The sequence below is a fragment of the Bicyclus anynana genome, chromosome 15 (genome assembly GCF_947172395.1).
Source record: "Bicyclus anynana chromosome 15, ilBicAnyn1.1, whole genome shotgun sequence".
NCBI lineage: Eukaryota > Metazoa > Arthropoda > Insecta > Lepidoptera > Nymphalidae > Bicyclus > Bicyclus anynana.
In genome coordinates this window covers 8316525-8336023 of record NC_069097.1, presented here as the reverse complement: position 1 = coordinate 8336023, position 19499 = coordinate 8316525, and the positions used below count along the sequence as shown (strand labels likewise).

General features: G+C 35.3%; 1 protein-coding gene across 1 annotated transcript in view; it reads left to right on the top strand.

Moving 5' to 3' along the window:
• The first annotated feature begins 1097 nt into the window (after positions 1-1097).
• The window catches only part of LOC128198816 (tyrosine-protein phosphatase Lar-like), a 398204-nt gene continuing 379802 nt past the window's right edge, over positions 1098-19499 (top strand). Inside the window, exon 1 of the mRNA XM_052885927.1 lies at positions 1098-1337. The gene's annotated coding sequence lies outside the window, so the exon portion shown is untranslated. The remainder of the gene's footprint in view (positions 1338-19499) is intronic.

Genomic DNA, 19499 nt, shown 5'->3' with positions numbered 1-19499 from the left:
CTTAAAATGCACTTATCTCTAAAAAGTTGGAGGTGCATGCCTCGAACCGGATTCAAACCTACGCCCTCCGAATCGAAGGCAGATTATATCCGCTGGGTTATCACGCCTTCTTGACTGTGTTTTTCTATTTCCCTTTTACTTTCGTGATTTTTTTCATGCTGTATCTATTCTTAGATAACTATGTGAATAAGCTCTTTTTACTATTTGGTAAAGATTAAACGTTAAACAATATATTACACATACTAGGTTTTATAGAGCTAATTTTTCTGCAAAATCCGAAGCACCAGGTCGTTTATTGATAAAAAAAATCACGAGAGTAGAAGGTAAAAAGAAAAACTGTCTTTACAAGTTCTGGATTTGTCGAAAAACTTGTAAAATGTAGGTAATCAATCGGAAAAGAGAATTTTCATAGGTACGAATCCAGTTGAAAATTATAATATGTACCTAGGTAGTTAGATAAAAAGTTTTTAATCACAAAATCTCCTGTAAAGAGATAATTAAACAACAACAAAAATATATTTAGCAAAACCTGATAATTAATATTTTTTATGAATAGGTTTCCTATTACCTACTGTCCTACAACATAATTAATTTAGATTAATTAGCTGTTACGCATAGATTGTATTATCTACCTACATTAATTTATTTGCGGTTAGGTACAGGAAAAGCTACAAAAACCACAGCTTAACAAAATGATAGCCTAGTTAGGCAGTATCTTCACAGAGGACGTTGACTTAAAAAATATATCGTTATCTATCTCGCTTACACATCTTGCCATACTCTTCCGTAAATCGAAATCAAAGCTCCTCGGGATTGAAACGTAGTGAAGTTCCCGCGGTTCCTGAGAGAACGAAGTTAGCAGCAATTTGCGGTGCGTTCCGATTTTGCGTGATAGAGAAGAGATTTAAAACTTCTCTTTTTTCATGCCAATTTAATTCTGTTGCAAAACTATAAAAACAAGACAATAGCGTAGCGTGTTAGGAAATCTATAAATCACCAAAAAAATGTTTGTAATTCTAAGTGTTTTTCAATTCAATTTTTGAAAATGACAGCTTTCAAATACGAAAAATCATTCGTCGGTGGCAAGTGTTTTGAAGAGCCGGACTGAGACTTGGTGTACGGAACGTACCTGCATATGGCGGACGCTCAGTTTGTGTTTATGTCAATAAGAGACTGATTTTCGGTGGATTTTCGTTTGCGCGGGTGAGGATTTGTTAATAAATAAAATCTACAGAAAGATTATGTGCGTGTGATGCCAGTGAATTGTGTGGTTTTGTGATAATGTTTTACGTCACTGGACTTCAAAGCAGCTTCATATCTTCAGTGGATTTATAAAGGTGTTGTAATTTCTATAATTCTATATACATTTTAGGTCTTATTGATAAGTTATAGCTGTTAATCGTTAGAGTAACTCAACCAGTATTACGTACATACTTGTCACATGTCTCCGTCCGTTTGAAACATTTATAATAACAAAAATACTTTCGTATGTCTTATGACCCCCTTCTCCTAGGTTATCATTACCAGATGATAGCTTTTGGTATATTACTAAAGCTCTTTCTTGAATTTAAGTTCCAAGTCTTTTTGTTTACATGTAATTTGATAGAAACAGAATGTTTGCTTTCAAAAACTCATTTGTTTATTGATAGCTACAGCGAACTTGACAATTTACACGATTTTTGCGATTTTGAGGACGAATATTCGAAGGTTCGAAGTATAAAAACGTAAATTACTTATGTTTTAATACCGCTACAGTTAATTTTGTAGTTTTATGTGTGTATAGTTACTACTACTTATACATATGTTCATTATTTTAGTCACATTTTCCAACAATACAGTCATTAAATAATTTACAAATGTACCTATAATAAAAATTATATATATACCTATAGCGAAAATAGAAGTACATTTAATATGAAATTCTGTTGAAAATGTCACTTAAGAAGTGAAGGAATTAAACATTAAAAAAAATACTAAAAACAATATTTGACAGTGTTAAATTTTTAGTAATGCTCTTACTATGTGCATTTTATTTAGTTGTTCTTGCATGTAATGCAAATAATCAGCTGATATTTGATTTGCGGTTTGACATTTAATTTATTTTTATCTTACTTAATCTTAAACAAAATCAAAACTCTTTTATTTCAAGTAGGCTTAATTTAGAAGTACTTTTGAAACATAAAATAAAGTTTATGAAATAAAATCTCTACCACTGGTTTGGAAGGCAGGTTCTGCTGAGAAGAGCCGGCAGTAAACTCAAACCTTATCTATATTGTAGTCAGCTTTGACAGCCCTTAATTAACACTTACTTGAAAATATATAATAATTAGAGAAAACTAGAATTTTTTTTAATGGTCTCACAGTTTTTATCGATAATCATAGTACCCACTAAACTATTATTTTATAGTAAAAAGTAAAAGATTTATGGTTACACACACATACAGACTATTACAAGAGCTCAAAAACTTATTGTAAACAATCTAAATTCAAAATTAACCAATCAATTAATCATAAGACTGTCAGTATGTCTAAAAATGTAAGTACTTGGCTATGAAAACAATGGGATAACAATTTTATTTATATTAGGGAGCTGAGAGCAGAGTTTGTTTATGGTTAGACCACATGTGTACATCTCCTTAGCCTATGATTCATTGCCATCTGTGGCCAGTGATTTATTACTCCATAAAGTTTTCCTATCAAATATTGAATTGATGCCATTTCAAGTATAAGAGACAGTGGGGATTGTATGCATTCTTGACTAATGGCTAACCCATGGAAGCATTACTACAGACACAATATTACAAAGATTTTTTGGTTTGTTTGTTTGTAGAACATTGACTCTGAAGTAACTACAAAGAAATAACTTTCAGTAATGAAAACTACATTATCAACAAGTAATATCTGCTATATTTTATGCCCATACTTCCATGGGAATGGAAAATATGTAGGTGAAACCTTAGGAGTCTAAGTACTAGTAAATAATAATATTATTAATGTGAAAGTGAGTTTATTTATGTTTTGTTCTGTTGAACACCATAGCTACATTGCACCAATTATTATGATAAGTTTTTGTGTACTTATTGTACTGAGAAAAGCTGGTACCTCTTGTCAAAGAAAAACAAGCTGTTTCAGAGGTAAAAGCATAGGCATGTATGGGGGGGGGGGGGGGTCCCAAGAATGAACCTGTGCCCACCTTAGGATTCAGGGCCACCAATATTCTATTACGGGCCAGGCCCCGCCTATTAATTCATCCTACATACGCCAAAAAGAAGTAGTCTTATTGATAACAATGGGGTAACAGCTGTTAAGAGAGTAGTGTAGTGATAGTCAAAAGAGAATTCTTTTTCTACGTTCCTTAGTTTGTTATGGCCCGTAGGTATAATATAATGTTGTTGGTTATAGAATTTTTTAGTGATACATCCCATCCATGTTTCTTCTCAATACTAGAAATATAATGAAAAATCACAATTTCTGATAATGAAATATTAAAAAACTGCATCAAAATCTGTTGCATAGTTTTAAATATTTAAGCATACATAGGGACAGAGAAAGCAACTTTATTTTATACTATGTAGTGATGATAACAAGCAAATAAAATGAAGTTACTAATATTTCCGTAATTGTAGTGCTTGTTGTTTGTTATTTTTGCTAAAACGTACATTGCAATGGTTAGACCAATTTGATTTTTTTTGGATTGTTTATAGATTTATTTAATTTTGTAGCTTGCATTCATCCAAAAACAAAAGCTTTGTGACCTTTTTTGACAGCCTCCGTGGCGCAGTGGTATGCGCGTTTGATTTACAAGACGGAGGTCCTGGGTTCGATCGCCGATTAATTTGTCCAGGTCTGGCTGGTGGGAGGCTTCGGCCGTGGCTAGTTACCACCCTACCGGCAAAGACGTACCGCCAAGCAATTTAGCGTTCCGGTACGATGTCGTGTAGAAACCGAAAGGGGTGTGGATTTTCATCCTCCTCCTAACAAGTTAGCCCGCTTCCATCTTAGACTGCATCATCACTTACCATCAGGTGAGATTGTAGTCAAGGGCTTGTAAAGAATAAAAAAAAAAGACCTCTGAATAATATATTATACATATACTGATAATAGTGAATCAGACCTTATCACATTTAATACTTCCCATACAATAATTACTTATCTCAATATTATGTTTTAATATTGGATTTTGTACATATAAATTTATGTTATCCCTATTACTTACATTTTTAATGATGATAATAAATACCAATTTGCTTATCATCATAGAGGTCATGGCCTTTATTAGATATTGTGTTGATAACTCTTCATCTGAAACCCAAAACTAATACCAGTGGTTTATTAGATTTAAAATAATATTTTGTTTTACATAAGCTAAGGTTTGAAGATTTAGTTAAGCTAAGGATTAATGTTGTTATTGTAACATGTGTATCAAAACTTATTTTAAAATCTTTTGTGAATCTATTTACGGACTAGTTTTAAAAAACTCTATAATAAGATGCTTGTTATGCTAGCAAGTGATTAAGCAGTGGGTTACAATTTTTTAATACATAATGTTATGATTTCTCATCCCACATCTCATATAGAATTCTAATTTATCTTATAAGATATTGTTAAACAATGGCCGAGGAATCCATGATGTGATGGGCCTCCATAAGTCGCTGATTTTTAGCAGAGGCCAAAGTAGATGGTTGTAGGCAGTGGTGTGCATTTCATAGACACAATAATGCCTATCCTGAGGACTCATTGCAAAAGAAAATTTTCATTTTGTTCAATTTGTATATATAATGCCTACCCTAGTAAAAGCCCCGTGCACGCCAATGATTCTAGGAGTTTGGTTAGCATCTGCGCTAGCTGGACAGGATGAGGTGTGGGCCGTCCATTAACAGATCAGTTTAAATAAAAATTAAGTTTAAAATGGCTATACATACAAGATTATTATTGTTTGAGCACTCCTGACCCATAAGGGGCCCTTAGAGCGAGGGCACACGTAGCGTTTCGGCGTCGGCGCAAAGCTTTCACTGTATCAGCTGGAACACGAGCGGTGCGGCGCCGCAACGTTGTTAAGTCGCAGCGGCGCGGTAGCAGCGCATTGGACAATATGTTAAAAACTCAATTTTGTCGGCCTCCGTGGCGCAGTGGTATGCGCGGTGGATTTAGAAAACGGAGGTCCTGGGTTCGATCCCCGGCTGTGTCGATTGAGATTTTCTTAATTGATCCAGGTCTGGCTGGTGGGAGGCTTCGGCCGTGGCTAGTTACCACCCTACCGACAAAGACGTATCGCCAAGCGATTTAGCGTTCCGGTACGATGTCGTGTAGAAACCGTCTTCCATCTTAGACTGCGTCATCACTTACCATCAGGTGAGATTGTAGTCCAGGGCTAACTTGTATAGAATAAAAAAAAATTGCATAAACAACTGAGCGGTGCTGCTCCGACATCGCAATTCGTTCACCCCTTCCCGCCTCGTGTCCGTGGTTGCAAGTCCGGTGCGGCGCCGGAGGTTAAGCAATGCCACGGATATTTCTATGTAAGAATTTCACAGTATCAGCGGGCGCACGAGCGGTGCGGCGCCGCAACGTTGATATGTCGCAGCGGCGCCGTAGCAGCGTTGGACAGTCTGTTAATAAAGTAATGTTGTGACGCATGAACAACTGAGTTGTGCCGCTCCGACGTCTCAACGCATTCAACCCTCCCCGCCGAGGGGCGCTATGTATGACGTAGCGATATCGCTCCGTCGCCGCACCGCTGCCGCAACGCATCGTGTGCCCCCGCTCTTACAGTGGAATTCATAGACGTTTCAGGGGCACCCCCAGGGGATCATTCAGCTACTGAGTGTCGAATTTAACCTCTATTTGTTTGATAATTAGACGCTCAGCGGGTGAATGATCCCCTGGGGGTGCCCTTACAACGTCTATGAATTCCACAGTTAGTCAAGTTTGTATAAATGTTGCCAAGAGCGGCGCAAGAGGCTGTACGCAAAACCTAACTAGTCGGGCTTACTGTGGCAATAATCACGAGTTAAACCCAGTCCCGTTTTCAACTCTTTGAAATACACTCATACGATAGCTTAAAATTCAAAGCAAAGTATTATTATAAACTAGCGGACGCCCGCGACTTCGTCCGCGCGAAACTCGATGTAAACTTTAATAAATAAACTTTCAACTACCTACCTCTATCTACCCTATCCCTACCCTACCATACCCCTACCCTACCCTACCCCTACCCTACCATACCCCTACCGTACGTTGAATTTTTTCCAGAATTTTCTTTGCTATAAACCTCACGGAGCCCATGACCTTTCTAACGAATGCAAAACCGTGGAAATCGGTTCGTGCGTTCTGGAGTTATAGCGTCAGGAAGGAAAACCCGACTTATTTTTATATAGTAGAGAAGATAAATAAAAAAAAAAAAAACTTTAAATTACTAAAATATAACCTTTCAAATCTCGAGATAAAACTGTTTACTTACGAATCCGAGATTATAAAATTCTGTATTCGCTGGATTTTTTTATTCCAACTGGTTTAAGTACAGCTGCGCCACATTGTTTTTGAATTTGCATAGTTAATCATATCCTCGAAAACTAGGTTTACTTTGAAAATTATTTAAAAAGCAAGCTCTACTCCTACCCGTGTGTTGCTAAATTAGGCCAAAAGAGGGAAACGAAGCTTGACTTCCGTTATGTAGGTTATGCGAAGGTTTTCCGGAAATGAATTATAACTTATTGCTTAGCGATCCAAAGATTTGGGCTTTTTTCTCCTAAAGTCTAATATTTTCTGGGTTAAAAATATCCATCAATCAATCCGTTAATTTCGTCCGCGTAAAATCAATCAATAACAAAGGCCTTTTATGTGTACCTCTTTGTTTTACGCCCTAGGGTGGAAGTTCCGGGATACAAAGATTTTAATTGCATACGCTTTTATTGATAAACTGTCAAAAGTAATCACGGACATGTCTCACAATAAGTTCAAGGTTCTTTTCAGACGGAACTTTATAAAAGAGTCAGAAATATTTAAACTATAAAAAAGCTTGGGAGAAAAATTAGTTCTAAACATTCAAAATTTTTAATGTTCATATACAATCTGCCTCATAGGCGTGCAACTCGAGTACATTATAATAATTTTCATTTATTAGTATACATTGAAAAGTTCTACAGAAAACTTCGCGATGGTCTATCTCTTATGGATATCCAACAACAACATTTTTTTGTCATTTACGTATGTTTGTTCCTCCTTTACGCAGCGGCTACTGAAGCGATTTGGCTCAAATTTGGAATGGAAATAGATTTTACTCTGGATTAAGATTAAAACATTGGCTACTTTTCATCCCGAAAAATCCATGATTCCCGTGGGATTTGTGAAATACAGATTTGCTAAATTATTTAATTAAAAAGAAATATTTTTGCCAGTATATGCCATATTGCCAGCATATTTTCTGTATGTACGTAACTACCAATAAGAAATTTAAATAATAAAAATATCGAGCCACATGCATAGATACTCCCTATTGAGAGAATTATCTTAAAATGATACAACAAACGTAGATCTGTAGTCTGGCAAGTTCGTTGATAACACTCCCATGATATGCGGGCGACAGGGGGAAAGACTGCGGTTGTGAAATCGTGCGTGCGGGGAAGTGACATGCATCAGTCGTGGGTTTTTCATTCATCGAGGGGAGTGTTACGAACGAAGTTGCCAAGCTGTAGCATAAAATATTGCGAAATTCCTCAACTCTGCAGCACCAGTGTAAAGTGCCCCGGTACAATGTATTTTAACCCAATTACCCGGGGAGCTTATTAAGCTGGCTTCCGTCTATTATGTACATAGTTCGTCTGATGGGAATTTTGTAGCTTAGTTAAATTTAATAGTTTCTCGTTGCTTGTAAAGTGACATCGGTCTGTGTGGTTTGCTTGTATGGCGTGGTTTTACTTGCGTTTTTGTTGTTTTAAGGTCTGAGGGTGCATCCATCTATACTGTACTAGCGGACGCCTGCGACTTCGTCCGTCCGCGTGGAATTAAGTTTTTCACAAATCCCTCGGGAACCATGTATTGACGGCCTCCGTGGCGCAGTGGCATGCGCGGTGGATTTACAAGACGGAGGTCCTGGGTTCGATTCCCGGCTGGGCCGATTGAGATTTTCTTAATTGGTCCAGGTCTGGCTAGTGGGAGGCTGTGGCCGTGGTTAGTTACCACCCTACCGGCAAAGACGTACCGCCAAGCGATTTAGCGTATAGAAACCGTATAGTCGGTACGGTACGATGCCGTATAGAAACCGAAAAGAGTGTGGATTCTCATGCTCCTCCTAGTTAGCCCGCTTCCATCTTAGATTGCATCATCACTTACCATCAGGTGAGATTGTAGTCAAGGGCTAACTTGTAAAGAATAAAAAGAAAAAAAAAACCGGGATGAAAAGTAGCCTATGCGTTGCGGCGTTAAGAGTAACAAACATCCATGCAAACTTTCGCTTATAATATTAGTATGATTATGAAACTAAGTTTTGAAAAGAGGATTTTCTATCTTAATTCAAATTCAAAATGAATATAGAAAATGCTTGTCATTTCATACCTAATAAATTTAAAATTATCTTTTGTTTTTCTTGTAAAATGTTATTCAATAGTTAATAATTATTATCTTTATATTACTTAAGTACTTTGTTATAAACTAATTAATCATTTTATGCACGCCATTGATTCTCACGTTTCTGCGGCACCCACGACTATAACTGATCGTGTATTGGACTTAAAAAAACGTCTTCGCTGCCGTTTGAGCTGCAGAAACGTGAGAATAATTGACCGTCAATGGTTGACTTTAAAGAGTTTTCATTCATTTAGTTATAGAACAAGTTATAAAATTACTAGCGATTTTTTTACCCTCATTTTTAATTTGTTTGTTGATAAACATTGCACAGCGAGTTTATTTTTTTATTCTTTACAAGTTAGCCGTTGACTACTATTTCACCTGATGATAAGTGATGATGCAGTCTAAGATGGAAGCGGGCTAACTTGTTAGGAGGAGGATGAAAATCCGCACTTCTTTCGGTTCGGTTAAAATCGCTTGGCGGTACGTCTTTGCCGGTAGGGTGGTAACTAGCCACGGTCGAAGCCTCCCACCAGCCAGACCTGGACCAATTAAGAAAACCTCAATCGGTCCAACCGGGGAACGAACCCAGGACCTCCGACTTGTAATACCACTGCTCCACGGAGGCCGTCAAAAACGGTTTTAGTATAGTTACTATTTAAAATGAACATCAAAGTAACACCTGCTGGCCTATTCACTATTTTGGTCGTTATTATCAACCTATTAAAATAAACATCAAATGTCAAAATGTCACCTAACTACTGATGATATCCACCAATAAGCACCAGATGACATTTGTTACATAGAATCTCAATTTCGTATATTATGTCAACCAGCATACATCAAAGATAGTGAATTAGCCTGCAGCATTCTCTCCCCTACTTTTAGACTCGTGTATGATTATTTAAAAAGAATGTATAGTTAAGTATAGCATACGTCAAAGATAATAATGAATTAGAATGCTGCAATGCAAGAATGCATTTATTCTCTCTCTGGACTCTTAGACTCGTGTATGCTTGACTATTTAAAAAGAATGTAATCTTAACTATTCGTTAACAAAATCCAATTTTGTACTGTAAACAAAGTGAAAAGTACTTAATGCTAGCAAGAGCAGTGGTTGCAGTTTACTCGATTGTACATAAGTAAAACTTAAACTTTGCTCCGTGCGCCGAATACGACAAAACAGCGGAAGCATTTACTACGTATTATTATCTTTTACTAGCTTTTGTTCTCAACTTAGTTCTGGATTATACCTACCTACTTACTTAATAATAAACTTCAATAAGTCCTCGATAGTAAGCGTTGCAGTCTATAATCATAATCCTAAGCCCGCTAACTCGCATAGTGGCTAAGTTCCAAATCTCCCTCGCTTACAGCAAAGAGGTCAGAGATTGTCATTATCAACCCATATTCGGCTCATTGGTGAGCTCGAGGCTCTTCTCAGAATGAGAGGGGTTAGGCCAATAGTCCACGACGCTGGCCCAATGCGGATGGGCAGTCTTCACACACGCAAAGAATTAAGAAAATTCTCTGGTATGCAGGTTTCCTCACGATGTTTTTCCTTCAAAGAAAGCTTTACCTACTCCTACGAATACTTATCTAATTGAACTAGACTTTTAAAAATATCCTGAAAATTAAGATGAATAGCATGCGTAACATTCTTTGGCCTAAGTAATAAAAAGATCGTCTAATTAGTTTACGAGTTAGATTGAAATAAATTAAAGAATTCTGTAAAGGCGTTTGTCGAATCACATGCCCGTTGTAAAAAAGCTAAGTGAGTACTAAACTACAACAGGCATGCGTTACAAACCTTTATTAACAAGGAAGGTACGAGTACCTACCAAATTTTAATTACTCTATCGTAATGCCAGATGTTATACGATTACTTAGTTCGGTGCAGAGTATTACTTAACCCTTAATTGGCATCGCTAATATGGGGGTCAAAAGTGACCCGTATAAAATGTACATTGTACATTTAATGAACACAAGGAATAATTCAGTTTTATTAACTTCGTGAAATTAAACATAGGTATTTAAATAATCTAAATCTGATATTATTTGTACCTACCTAGATATACATAGGTTTTGTTAGAATCTTCTTACTATTTTCTCTAACTACTCTAACGTTTATAAAGATTTTTGAATATATTTATATAAAAATATTTACAAATAGGTATCCTTGTTATTTGTGCGTTTATGATTATCTATACTAATATTATAAAGCTGAAGAGTTTGTTTGTATGTTTGGTTGTTTGTTTGATTGAACGCGCTAATCTCAGGAACTACTTATACGATTTGAAAAAATCTTTCAGTGTTATATAGCCCATTTATCGAAGAAGGTTATAGGCTATATATTATCCCCGTATTCCTACGGGAACGTGATCCATGCGGTTGAAACCGCGCGGCGTGAGCTAGTAGTTCATATAAACTATGCACAAAAATTAAGGGAGCAGAAAAAATATCCAAATTTTTGGGGGATTTTCAACAGGCTGTAACTTATACAAAAATGGTCGTACAGCAAAAAAATAAAAAGCAAATTGTAGCTCTAAGTGTTTAGTTTTTGGATCTGAGTTTGAAAATTTTTTTTTGAAAATATTTTTCGAGTAATCATAAGAAAACCACCGAAAAAAAAATTTTCGAAATTTTTTTGGGTTTTTTTTTTTAATCTACGGACGTGGAAAAATTTTTTTCGAGTCAACCTCCATATGGACTGGATAGCTTGTTTATTCAGATTTAATTTCGTTTTTTTTAAATCTCGATACGAGCATTTCTCGCTGAGATATCGATGTTTGAATGGAAAAAGATCATTTTGTCTTTGATTACGAAAATTAAGAATTTCGCTCTGAAAATGTCATAATTTTTATCATAATGAAAAATTTTTTTTTTTATAATTTTTCTCTCAATTCTCTATTAGTGACTTGAAAAATTAAAGAAAAAAAAAATTATGACATTTTCAGAGCGAAATTCTTGCTCCTTTAATTTTTTCAAAAATTCGATCAAGTGGGAAAAAAAAACGGTTGGCTGGATTGAATTGAAACTTTGTAGGGTTTTTGTGGGTATATTGAACAATAAAAGGCACACTTAACGTCAGTGGTTTCCGCAATATTTTTGATTGGGCGCTTGATTTTCCAAAAAACGACAAAAAGCCCTTTTTTGGATGCTTTTTCAAATTCATGTAATGATTGAAAAAAAATTTTTGTTTCAAAATTCAATTGCTAATCCTTGTAGAAAATTTATTCAAGTTCTTAAAACCAACCTCAAAATTTTTGTGCAATCATTGGTTGCTGAGATATTTTTAATCAAAGACAAAATGATCTTTTTCCATTCAAACGTCGATATCTCAGCGAGAAATGCTCGTTTCGAGATTTAAAAAAAACGAAATTAAATTTGAATAAACAAGATATCCGGTCCATATAGAGGTTGAGTCGAAAAAATTTTTTCCACGTCCGTAGATTAAAAAAAAAACCAATAAAATTTCGAAAATTTTTTTTTCGGTGGTTTTCTTATGATTACTCGAAAAATATTTTCATAAAAAAATTTTCAAACTCAGATCCAAAAACTAAACACTTAGAGCTACAATTTGCTTTTTATTTTTTTGCTGTACAACCATTTTTGTATAAGTTACAGCCTGTTGAAAATCCCCCAAAAATTTGGATTTTTTTTCTGCTCCCTTAATTTTTGTGCATAGTATATTTTAAAATGTCACAATTAAGGTAAGACAGCTAAATCTTATTTATTTTGCAAACATCCAGACATTCTTTGTTTTTTTTTTAAATATCAATTAGTTACTTAGTATTGGCCTTATTTATACGAATGTTTCAAGCAAGCAATTAATATATTAATGCATTTTTTTTTTTTTATAATATTATGTTAGTTTTTAAGTTTAAAAATTGCTTGTACGTTATGTTATTTTTATTTGGATTGGAAATAAACAGGCTTATTATTATTATTATACGAATGTTTCATAAAAATTAATATATTCAAACCTACTAATCATTCACATTAGGTAGGCACGAGTTCCTATCGGACTTAAACTACTCTATCGTAATACCGGATGTTATTACGACGAGTCCAGTGCAGGACACGCCTAATCAGTTGTTTTAATGTTATCTTAGGCCGTTGTGTTAAAGCTTGTTTACATATGGTACAGTAAAGAATGTAGATAGAAGAATTTTTTTTAGGTTTACTTACCTCTTGGAAAGATTATGTCACTATATTCTGTAAATATCTTCCTATCAGTCTGAACATTGCTCACAAGGCAAAACTCGAAGCGCCTTGTATGAATGCACTGTTGAATGAGCTGGACGATTTGAAAGATGGAAGACTTGTTGCGATTTTGGCGGAACTATATGTTATCATGCTCGCAAATTGGAAGCATGATTGCTTCGACAATCGTAAGGAGAGTGCAAAGCAGGTCGAAATATTGCTAACTAATACTGCCATCGTTTACGAATGTTTACATCCGAGAGCCATTCGCGCTATTCTGTCTATCGGTACGGTAGCGATCAGCACTTTAGATTACGAATTTAAATAAGTAATACTTCCGTGGTTTTTAACATTCTGCACCACAAAAGAAAAAGGGTCTAGGGTGGTTAAATCCCTACCCGTTTCACCATTGTCGTAGCTACTCTATTTTCACTTGAAGAAATGATATGGAAATAGGTTTTGGGAGTCCATTAGTGTTAGTTGTAATGCCTGGCAGGGCATGTAGCCATGTAGCACGTCGATTCATTTTCTACAAACGCTACCGTTTCGGAAATTGAAAATAATGTATGTTTACCGTATATTGTGATTATACGTTTTTTGCTTTAATAGTGAGATTTTAGAAGGGTTGCTGGAAGATAATTGGGGTCTGCTAAACTACGAGTGCATTTTACTGATTAAATATGGACCTATCGACCTATAGTACGACCTATGATGCTATAAGTGTACTTACTTGAGCGTCGTCGGACCTATTAGCTTTTAATCTGATTTTATGTATATTTTAACGGCAATGTGTATGTAAACTTAATTCAATTATGGTAACAGATTAACACAAAAGTTGCTATGCTAGAAGACTCGTTTCGTGCTTCTTCACGAGCTTCTAGTTTCGCGCTTTACAAAAACACTCTGGGGGTAAGACAATTAAGACTGTGTGGAGTCGAATTTTCACAAAATTACGCAATGTACTCACTACATACATTTCCGACACACGCAGCGCAATGAAATGCATTCGTTCTACCTGCCCACCCGCACGTCACCTCGCTCGCTCGCTTCTAAGCATCAGCCCCTGTAGCCAAGTGGCATGTCGACTCTCTTTCTACGATCGCTAACGCTTCGGAAACTAGAAAAATGTATGGGAATGACAGATCTTGATCACGTGACCTGTCGATAGCAAATGTTATTCCCATACATCTTTCTAGTTTTCGAAGCGTTAGCGATCGTAGAAAGATAATCGACGTGCCACTTGGCTAGAGGGGCTGGTCATCATTATTAACATCTGAAAATGATTGTTCTGTGGTCAAACATCATCATACTAGGCCCACCAACCCGCATTTAAGCAGCGTTGTGGGTCCGAAACTCCTCTCCTACAAGGATTGTCTCCTTGTCATAGACCATTTAATTAGGCTAATAACGATTATGAAGAATTTATTTTGTAAAATACTCTATTTATTGAATAAGCAATTTGACATACTACTTGAATATCTGATAAGTAAGTAAATTTTTATTTAGAGTTTTTTTTTTAAAAATTAAGTTACAAATGACTTACATTATTAAATTTAGGCAAGTAGGCAGATATTACTATACATTTTGAAGAAAAAAAAATTGGAATATCCATACTTTATTTTTGTTGTATTGAAAATTCAGATCATCCCATACATTTTTGCATAATTTACAAACTTCGATAAGTGTACAAGGTTTTAAAATGATGGTACACTTCAGTCCCATACATTTTTTTACAGGACAATTTTTTTTAAACGTATCATCTTAATGAAAGAAAAATTATTATTGCACTCAAAGCTTCTTCTACAAAACAAATAAAATTTCATTCATGAAAATAGTATTAAAGTATGATGGTAATTTATTTCGTAGTATTTAACAAAAATGAGATCTTTAAAATCCATATTTACAGCAGCTACAGCATTGAAAAAACTGATTCAAGATAGAAAAATTTGAAAATTCCGAAAAAAAATATAACTTGGTCACCCTAGGGATTTTTGGAAAACTAGGTATTCAAATTAGTTTTAGATAATTAAGTGGTGTATCTATTGTTTGCGTTTTATCCATTAATTACGGAACACCATGTATATATACAATTATCCGTTTCAAAGAGAAAAATAAATGGACCTAAAAGACAATTAAATCAAATCAAATCAAAAATCATTTATTTCAAGTAGGCTCAGTTTACAAGCACTTTTGACACGTCAGTTGACTATTTGTAAAGATTCTACCGCCGGTTCGGAAGGCAGGTTCTGCTGAGAAGATACCGGCAAGAAACTCAACAGTTGCAATTGAAAAAGTCATACAGTATTATAATTTACAATTGATAAAAATTACTGTTTACATTTCTTATAGTTTTACTTTCTGTGTGAAGGTGGAAGCTGATCCAACGGCCTCCAAGCATCTTTAAAAAAACTGTTAGCCGTTATCACACAGGCTGCTGCAGGCAACTGGACCACCGAGCTTACTAAAGCTATCAACAAAATAAAGCTTTTAAATTCCTCTTGTAATATTATTAGACATGCTACAGAGCGATAAGTGCTAAGTAACCGTAGTTAACTGCGATAAACTGAAGTAAGTTGTCCAGTAGTTTAGTTCCATTGTGAAGCTGGTCTCTTGAAGTAGGGAGTAAGTTTGTAGAATCTTTTCTTTCTTAGCTAACCAGTTGTACTTAATTAAAATTATTCTCATGAATACGATACTTTATCACTATTGCGAAGCGCTATATATATTTACGACTGTTCAGTCTAAATTAATTAACTACTGGAAATAATTGTAACTTGTCTTGAAACTTTAATGTTAAAAGAAAATGTCTGAAAGTACCTATAGCTTAACGGTCATTTTTGCGCCGAATAGGCTCGCGTTGCACCACGATCTCACCTGAAGGGTGTCTAAGGCAAAAAAACGCTTTATACGAAAATCTAGACTAGACTAGAGTTAATTTACTTTTTTTTGTACGATTTTTTATTTTTGCCTGAAATTAAAAATATTCATTTGTTATCTGTGTCAAAATCGGCGCAGTGGGGAACACACTTTAATACAAACATACTTAAGACATTGGATAGAAGCAGGCATTACTTTGCGGAAGTTAATCATGAGTATATAATGATTTATTTATTTTGCTATTATCCGCGAAAAGCCGACGAACCCATGCGACAACGTCACCCAAGTCCGACAAAATACTCTACGTACGTTTCACCCCGATATAAAATAATAATAGCAAAATAAATAAATTATTATATATACTTAAGACTGCTAAAGTAATAGGGATGGTCCCTTATGGCTTTGCCGTAGTTGTGTAAAAATAAAGTTTAATATAAGTATTAAATATTTTAATTTTAATGTTTTCCCCTCTAATGTGTTCACTAACTAAACAAAAAATCTTTGACATCGCAGTTTTCTTAATATTCACGTGTCTACATGTCTAGATTTTTCGTTATTCGGTGATATAACGCCTAGGGCCATACCATAACGTCGCTCTACGGGAAGAAAAACACAGGTTAGCAATCATATGTAGGTATAAGGCGAACGGCGTAGTAGAGATCCATGTCTTAAATCTCTGAAATTAAATATGATAATACGCTTTGTTTGGCCCAGGCCCGAAAACATCATCATCATCATCATAATTATCAGCCGATAGATGTCTACTGCAGGCCTTGTGTAGAGAATTCCAAACATCACGATCCTGAGTCGCCTCCATTCAGCGAATTCCTGCGACTCGCTTCATGTCGTCAGTCCACCTGGTAGGAGGTCCACCAACACTGCGCTTTCTAGTGATACGTTCATAACTGACAAAAACGGTCCAGTATGCCCAACATACGATTCACGACAATATATCGTGAAGACAAATATACAACAACGCCGAACCGGAACTATCGCGTTCGTTGCGTTGGGACGAAAGAGAGAGCGATATTTACGGCTCATGTATTATGATACATGAGCCGTATATGTGTATGCACAAGGCCTAAAATAAGTAATCATTCAAAAAATAATTAGGATAAACGTATAAGATGGTATACTTACATTGTCTGGTGATTTAAAAATACACAGATTTTCAGTCACAGTAGTATAAGTATTGATTAGCTATAAATAGTTGTACCTATTGATATTTTATTTATTTATTTATTATTCAACAAAAAACATATTTAAATTAAGTTTAACCCTAGTGCAACACTAATCACAGTTGGTTTACTGTGCACTGGATATTATTACATAATACAATACTTAAGAAACAGTTAATTAACAAACAAAAAGAGAAGAATAACAAAGAACAATCATTAGCGGATAGTTAAATATCATAATTATAGTGTAAGTGAACCGCTTCTTATACAGGCTGTCCCAAAAAGTATATCTTTAATTTTCGCTTATGTACATTCGTAAATATATTCGTATCTTTTAAAAGATTTTTGACCGTATCCAGAAAATCGTTAAAGGTTGTTTATAAAGTTAGGTACATGCAATTTAAAGTGTTTGGAACTGCTTAGTTGTTTATTGTATGTAATTTCCTTCAGATATATGGATTTTCTGATGATCGTCCTACTGTACGATCGCTATAATGTGACACAAATCGACTCCTAGCAAACGGTTGTGCGTCGCGAACTGAGACTGAAGTGATTTCCACCAACACGCCGCGTCTGGTTTTCATTTGCGGCCCTTTCCCTCGGGGCCCCACACCGCCGAAACAATGACTTCACAAGACTCATGGTTTTGTTTGGTATATGTTAGGGTTCCGTAATCTTTTATCTGCCTCGGTAGTCCTATCTTTCGATTACAATTTACAATATCGTTTCGTATCGGTTCGAGTCCTGGTTTGAGCTATGGAGCTTTTTTATAACAAAAATTATAAAATAATTTGGGAAAGGGTTTTTTCCCATCTCTATCATTAACATCTGATTATGATTATTGATTGTTACAAGAGGAAACTTTATCCGTAACGAGGAAACCTAACATTGGGCCAGCGTGGTGTAACCTCCATATACCTAACTGACCTGAGTGAGTGTGTTCTTAACAAAGAATATAGAATAGAATAAAAGTAAATATTTTTACTCTGAGGTTTTTAAACATGTTAAAAGTTAATACCTACTGAATTGAATATAATCCGGTATTACAAGTAGGTAATAAATTTCATGTAAGATGCCTCAAGAGGCAATGAAAATTATTCGTATGATGTAAAAAAGATATTAACCTTTTTATCTATAAACATATTATGCAAAAGAGTTTATCGTCTTGTAGGGTAAGTACTTACGTCGTCAAGTATATTTTTGTTTGCTCCACTTTATTTACGTTAGTCCTCCCCTTATATGAGTTAAGCGTCGATGTATTGGTAGGGTTGGAAACAAGAAAGAACTTTTTGTTTACACTACAAATAACTCAGATAAAACGTATACGTATCCATTTATTAAAAACAAGATAAAATAATAATTTTGGAAAACTCCCAACAGTCAATATTTACCTAGAAATAAGTTGAACTTAGAAATTATTTTTATCATGATATAAAATTTTTTCTGCTGACTTTGTAAGATAGATCTTAATAGTAAACAGGTACATAACTACATTAGATAAGAACCTTCTGTGACGGGTAGCAGCGACAGTGATTGCCCCATTTTTTATGGTAGAGGACCTTGGGTGCAGGTTTAAAGGATCCTTTCAGTATGCATAAACACTCACGTTCCCTGCCCGGCATATTCTCCATGCTCACACTAAACAATTTGTGATCAATAATTAAAACTCAGTGCTGGAATGGCGACTCCGCACTAGTAAGCGCAGTGTTGGTCGACCCCCCACCGGGTGGACTGATGACATCAAGCGAGTCGCAGAGATTCGCTGCATGAAGGTGGCTTAGTATCGTGAATTATGGAAGTCCCTACAAAAGGCCTATGGCCTGCAGTGGACGTCCATCGGCTGATATGATGATGAATTACAACACAAAACATTATTAATAATTACAACAAAATATTATTGCACAAAATCACTGACGCGACGCAGCGTGACGGTGTCCACCCTGCCTAACAAACAACTGAGCTATCAACATAGCATAGCATGAAATACCCTCTTATATATATACCAACACTGATAATGAAATGAAATTTCATTTTCTGTACGTATTACAAAAATCACTTCCAAAGCTTGAATAGAAGTTTGCATCTTGAGATTGAGAGATAATGGTCTATGCAGGTCTGATGGCAGTTCTTGTATGACTTCGATCTATTATGTTTAAATTAAGAATTACATAGTACATTATCACTTTTACGAGTAGATTACTAAGTAGTAGAACTTCCTTTTTTTTCGTTTCATAGACTGTTGTAACCATGAACAGCCCTATTTAAGGGCCATGCATCACGACCTCGTTGTTTTCACGTGTACAGAATAATCATAAAACTCTAAATTAATTACCTTATCCTTTATAACCGAGACGGCACCAACATCAAACGGGAATAAGTGTGCCCGCTTATCGTTTGTTTGAGCTTTGCTCCAGCCACGGCCTTATTCAGTAATTGCGCCATACTAAACTCGATTTATTTATTTATCAATACATCACCAATATATGTCTGTCTGTGATTTAAAAATAACTGTATTTTCTCAAATGCTTAATAGGCTAGTTGACATTTTTTAATAATGTTCTTAAATGTTCATTATCGTTCTACTAGATTGGAAAAAAAAACATATTTTTTGAGACGTGAGATTACATGAATATTTTAGTTTTTAAATATGTTTTTAACAATACGAGCCAAAAC